At 41.2% G+C, this 6,563-nt stretch overlaps 2 long non-coding RNA genes across 2 annotated transcripts; both read right to left on the reverse strand.

Annotated features, from left to right (window-relative positions):
* On the reverse strand, positions 1 to 2,223 carry LOC139837716 (uncharacterized). The gene is made up of 3 exons (XR_011754356.1): positions 2,149 to 2,223; positions 1,868 to 1,979; positions 1 to 275 (listed from the first exon to the last, which is right to left on the reverse strand). It is a non-coding gene; the product is annotated as an uncharacterized lncRNA (long non-coding RNA).
* A 947-nt stretch (positions 2,224 to 3,170) lies between these two features.
* LOC127345610 (uncharacterized) lies at positions 3,171 to 3,923 on the reverse strand. The gene is made up of 3 exons (XR_007878779.2): positions 3,536 to 3,923; positions 3,350 to 3,446; positions 3,171 to 3,262 (listed from the first exon to the last, which is right to left on the reverse strand). It is a non-coding gene; the product is annotated as an uncharacterized lncRNA (long non-coding RNA).
* Between the last annotated feature and the right edge of the window lie 2,640 nt (positions 3,924 to 6,563).

A 6,563-nucleotide genomic window follows, 5' to 3' on the forward strand; every position in this document is an offset into this window, starting at 1 on the left:
TTCCCATGATCAGTGTGCCGTGAACACATAACCGAACTGATATCAAATTACATCATCCTTTACAAAACGGAATAAGAAAATTACAATAAGGTCACATGACCCATCTTTACAAGATAGCCTCGAAGGGCCTAATCTAATCATCAGAGTAGCAGAATCACTTCAGCAGCGTAGAGCCCAAGTCATCTGCCTTAACCCTACAGGCATCGATCGGGAAGACGTTCCTAGCTCGCATAGACGTCGTCAACTCCTTCTTCATCTGTCGAAGTCCTCCAGGTCTTGCCAAGTAAATAGCCAGGGACAAAGCCGTGAGTACATTTGAATTGTACTCGCAAACCATCAAGAAGGTGATAACAATTCTAACTAAATAAGACAAGAGAGGAAGAATAGTTTCTCTGGTGGATATAGCATGTGAAAGAGAATCAGTTTCTCTTGTGGATATAGCATCCCACATCACAGTTGAAGGGGACACTAAGAAAGTCCTATGACATCTCTATATCTCTGTTAAAGCAGAGTTCCTCTACATGAAACACTAGGAAGGGTCACCCTCTTTTGTTCCATTTTCCTCGACCATCTCCACATGGTCGGCACACCATCTTTCCCGTACCCTTCCGGTACTTCCAACACACATTTCCTTTGGAAATCATTTTCAAAACCAAAACTCGACACGGCTACCGTAACGGCCATCCCAACCGTCCATGACCGCGGACGCGGCTATTCGAATAGTTTTGACTCTGCAGAGTTTGCACACTTTCACCACAACTATCCGGATACCTATCGTGTGGGCATCATCCCCGCATAACGACATATGCCACGACGGATACCCGGACATAACCTTTCGCCCATTCGACTTAACACGAGGTCCTACCCTATGGAGTATGTACCTCCCCGGCACCGTGGCAGCTCACCTCCTCTAGAGCGTGGCTCCACCGCCAAGCCAGGAGACCCATAGTGTCTTAGGACGGGTCAGCCCCGAAGGCCTCCCGTTATACTATTGTCCCAACCATGACAACCCGGACTCGGGGGTAACCGTACCCTTGTATAGTTGTGCGGTGCCTCATGCTAAGAAGAACAAACGTCAAGTTAAGCCCCGTGCCCACGTTGGAGTAGCTATGGTTGCGCTGTGTAATTGTTCCGGGCGAATACAAAGAACCATGTGTCGTTTTTCTCAAAACTCAACTCACACACACACATTCCTTTTTCCAACCATCTTTGTCAAGATCCTTTCCTTTCATAAACCATACGCTTGGGCAAGATTGCCTCACCCAAGGTTTTCATAAACATTTACAACAAGGCAAACCTTGAGGGGTTCCCAATCTAAAGTTTCATGAGTTGAACTAATACAACACTATGGCCGAGATGAGGATCATCACGCCATTGAGGGTATGAAAAAGAGGTATTGGAGTGGATCATACTTGCTTGAGCTAAGCATGTATTATGACAACACAAGAGGAAATATACTTTCAGATTTGTGGTGCTATCTAACCCAATCAATAGATAGATAGGGATGAGAATTGACCAACACCAACACCATTAAGGGAAAACAGGCATACTCATCACAATTTGAGAATACACCAAAAACATGGTATTGATACATCTACACTAGAAGGGGGTGTAGTATGAATCTTGTCCCGAGGTGGAACATATTCAAGCTAAATATAGAAAGCAAGTTGGATAGCAATGGCCATGATACCATACACCCAACCAATTACCAAGACCTTGACAAGATAAAACTACTAGAGGTACCATGCTTGCATCCAAGCATAGATGACAACAATATGGAGATCATCACACATAGAACCAAGATGCTATTGATAGCACAAGATGACATCCAAAGAGACATCATATCAGAGATCAAAAGATGGCTTGCCTTGGCTTATTTGTCCCTGGACTTCTTCAACTTCATCAATAAAAGAATCCCGTCAATATAAATAGAATCCTTGTCCGAACCACTTCTTCTTCTTCTCCGGAATCGTTCGCATCTATCGTCGGAAAATATAAAAGGAACACAATCAATCACATTGCACCAATCATAACAAGCATGCAACATTCAACAATCAACAAGCAATAGCTAACCACCTTACTACGGGCTAACATACAAAGAACTTAGAGATACTACAAAGCAACTAAAAGAGAACCCATTTTATTTACCTAGTAAAGGTATGAGAGTATCATAACTTAGCAATTGCTTCTCTCGGTATCACCATGGCACAACTAAGTATCCCCTGGTAGATAACATCATAAAGAGGACAAGTGCATTAGTTGGGCATTACAAACATTCATATTATTTTTTTGAAACATTTTTGGAAAAAACGGGAAATCATTCTCTCTATTTTGTAAAGCTTACACAACACTACACAAGAATAGGAAGCAAATGATATGCCCTACCATTTGAAGACTTAAGCAAAACAAAAGAGCTGATGTTAACTTGCAGAGGTTTTGTTTTGCAAGCATAAGACAAAGGTTGCCCATTCCTACTAAAAAGAATTGGTCAAGGGTTTTAAATAAACCGAAAAGTTTTGCTTCAACAAAGCATGTCACACATATACATTACTAACAGCAACAGAAATGTATGAACAGAGACTAATAATATTTTTCCTAGATGGCCAGTACTAATACAAGACTAACCCAATTGGAATCACCCAAACATATGAATCCTACAAATTTAGGAATTTCTTTGAATCTGACTGTACAGAAAACAAGATCTGTAAGCCATAAATCGTAGAAAAATCCTAAAAATATGAGACCACTGGCATTTGAAAGATAATTAAACAGAGATGCATACACAATTTGATTTGGGTTCAAATTGTTTCTGAAACTCTCACAAATGGATTGACAAGGTTACTGCATGTTTGTACCATTTGCTTTCTCACTGGAGTTACAGAACAGATAAAGGTGTGAAACTTGTTTAAAAAGATTAAGAAAACATTCAGTAATCTTACAGAATTGGAATCACTCAATTAGGTTCAAAAATGGATTTTTGGTGATTTAAAAGCTAACAGCCATGTCTGCAGAACACACATAACAAGTTTAATTCACCCAAAATCTTACATAACTCATAAAAATATGAGGTCAGCTGCATCTGAAAGGTATTGAAAAGCTGGTTCTTACCCAATTGGTTTCATTCAAAAATTCATTCCCAAGCTCCTGGTTTAATTCGACAAATCAGATCTGATCAGATCTTGATCTGTGAACCATTTCAGTTTCAAGAGGTCAATCGAAGTGAAACCACCGCCAAAATGAAGGTATTGAAGAGGGCTTTCACCTACAGTTGAGTTTGTTCAAAAAAGTTTTGTAAATCGGAACAAATCTAACAAACAGTGAATCTGCATATTTACAGAACTTTATTTACCATGGACAATCCGTAACGAATTTGAGGATGAGACCAACGCCAAGTTGTAGATCTTTTCCGTATCTATCTGCGGAACTTTGAATCACTCGATTTGGATCTGCGCACGAGATTTGGTGGATTTTACAAGTTCGTACCAGAATCTGAAACAGCAAGATAGCAGAAATTATTGCAGGGATTTGGATGAACTTTGCTCAAGAACTTCAGATCTGAGGATAGCTCAAGCTTCTCCATGCTTGGACCAACATGCACCTGCATCAAGATCCAATCTTAGCAAGGGAGGAAGAAGAAGAGGAGAGAAAACCATCTAGGGTTGGGGAGAAGAAGGAGAGGGAGGCTCTCATGGTGAGGAGGAGCTTGAGGGAGAGGGAGAGCTTCATCTTGGTGGCTTGCCATGGCCATGGCCGGCCATGGGAGCAAGGGGAGCACCATTTTCGTGGGGAAGTGGAGGAGGAGAGTGTGAGGGAGTGGAGGAAATAGTAGGGAGTGAAAAGAAATGAGGCAAAGGAGAGGAGGTGTGGCCGGCCAAGCTCCTTATAAAGAGGGAGGATGGTGGCTGCCTCCTCATTGATTGGGTGGGTTGGGAGGCTGCTCATTTATTGATTGGGGTAGTTGGGAGGCAAGTCTTGTAGAGGAAGAAAAATAGAGAGGAATGGCTGGCCGAAATTGCCATGCATAGACAATGGCCGGCTCCATCCTTGCCGAACATAAGTGAACAAACAAAGAGATGCACAACATCCATGTGTGTAGGCCAAGGCATGATGTTGAGGAGATGACGTCAATGAGTGACTTTAATGATGATAAGAATATGAGTGGATTCATATAGATAAAAAGAAGTGTGAGGTGATATGTACTCTAAGGATAATTCCCACCACTTTGGTTGTGACAAACATAAGATGAAAATAGATCTAAAGGTATAGTTGAAGAATAAAACTTTTTATTTGAATTCAAAATTGAAAAGATTGGCATTGACCACATGCAACAATGCATGAGCATGTCAAGGTAGATGGGTAATGTTGATTTGATGAAGTAAGAATGAAAAGAGAGAGGTGTTAATAAACATTGGTGCCAATGTTGAGGAATGAAGCACTTTGATCAAGTGATCAACTTGGCCAAAAGATGATGGTGGTGATGGTGGTTTAGACAATTGTAGAGCAAGGCTAAGAGAGATGGTGAGTGAAATAACCATACTCACAAGGATGAATATGGTGGCATAAGCCATCAACATGAGGTCAAGATGATGATGGTAAACCATACAAGAGTGAGATGTGATGAATGAATGGAAGTTGTTAATTAGATCTGGAACTTTACAGAGGTGGGTCTCCACCACTATGAGAGTTGATCAAAATGTTGGATAGGGTTTATATTGAACTTTCCTTTGAAAACATTTTGAAAGAGATCCAATGATTTTTAAAACAAAATGGGTCTACTTGCATAATAATGCCAAATAGATTTTCCCCTTGTGTTATCAAAAGGTGCAAGGATGGCACATGTACCAAAACCATGCACTTAAAAGAAGGAAGAAAATCAAATGCCTTTATAGAAAGTCTTTTTGGGTTGAAGGGAATGGGATGATACAAAATACCATCCACGATCTCTCTTGTTATTTGAAGAAAACATTTAAGGAGTTTTAATAACAAGGAGTGATTTTTGTGGCTAAAACTAGGGAAGAGAAACAATAGGGTTTTTGAGAAAGAAAACTAATTTAGGAAGGAGTGTTCTCAAGGGTAGATGGTGGCTACAAAATGTACCCATCATACCTACTCTTGGTTTTGTGGATATTAAAATTGGATTAAATAAACACAAGAGGTAAAAGAGGAAGAAGTGATCTGGTGCTGAAACATTGGATAGGATACCAGATCAAGTGATTATAAGAGTTGCAAGTGGAGGATGTGACATGTAAGATGTGGAAGTTGCAGAGGGTGTTGTATAGAAGAGATCCATGCACTGAGGTCACCAAAAACAGTTGTGGGTGCTAAGAGATCAACTGCCAAAGTTGGAATCTTATGAGTAGGCACACTCATGTTGCCATCAGGAGGGAGGTTTGATGTAGTAAAAAGAAAAACAATTCTTCCTAAGCCACCATGTGTTTTATTTAGTGAGTTGCTTGTTTAACCACTAGAGGTGTTGTTATTAAGGGTAGCTCAAAACAAAACTCAACAAGCAAATCAAGACAATTTATCTACCAACAGATCAAGGCAGTTTATGTTAATTAGTCTATAGAAAAAGTTTTTGTTCCCCCTAATTTTTGCACTTTGGATAATTAAACAAGCTTGCAAAAAGTTGGGGTGTTACACTAATCGCCTCTACTTTCGCAAAGGTCTTGAGAAGACACCATATGAGATCCTCACTGGCAACAAGCCTAATGTGTCATACTTCAAGGTCTTCGGATGCAAATGCTACATACTTGTCAAGGACACGCGCCTATCCAAGTTTGATTCAAGAGCTCAAGAAGGGATTTTCGTTGGCTATGCTACGGACTCTCACGCCTATAGAGTCTTCAACAAGTCAAGTGGACGTGTTGTAGAATCTTGTTATGTGACGTTCGATGAAGATGATAGATCTTTGGAGGAGCGAAGTGCTTCTTGTGAGAAAGGAGATGCAATTCCCCCCGGATACCATAGGAAGGATGGGCGTAGGCATTCGCCTACCTCAAACGCTACCTTCTATGAGTACCGGGGAAGGACCAAGTTCCACCCAAGTGGAGCCATCTACACCACAAGGCCAAGCTTCTTCCGTTGATCTAACAAATGCAAGTCAACCTCTACAACAACCTCAAGTTCAACCTCAACCTCAAGATCAACCTCGACATCTACAACAACAATCAAGTCCAAGTTCACCTCAACAAGCTCAAGAACAACATACACCGCAAGCTCGTCTACCTCAACACCCAACATCAAGTGACCAAGGTCAAGCTTCAAGTTCTTCTCCGAATGGTTCGGGGACAATCTTCATGGACAATGATATTCCCTATACCCCCGAGCCGTCTGGATCTCATGACAAAGTTGCCTCTTTCAACGAGAATGGAGGTCAAGGCGAGGACCTAAACCGTGATGAAGGCCAAGAGGACTCACAAGAACCATCTCCTCAAGCCGACACTCGCCGTGAAGATCCTACTGCAAGACACTTGCGTCTCAAGTCTCATTCCTTGCAAAACATCATTGGTGATCTAAAGAGAAACGTCACCACTCGGAGGCAACTTGCAAACTTTTGTGCG

This window comes from Lolium perenne, chromosome 3 (assembly GCF_019359855.2).
Source record: "Lolium perenne isolate Kyuss_39 chromosome 3, Kyuss_2.0, whole genome shotgun sequence".
NCBI lineage: Eukaryota > Viridiplantae > Streptophyta > Magnoliopsida > Poales > Poaceae > Lolium > Lolium perenne.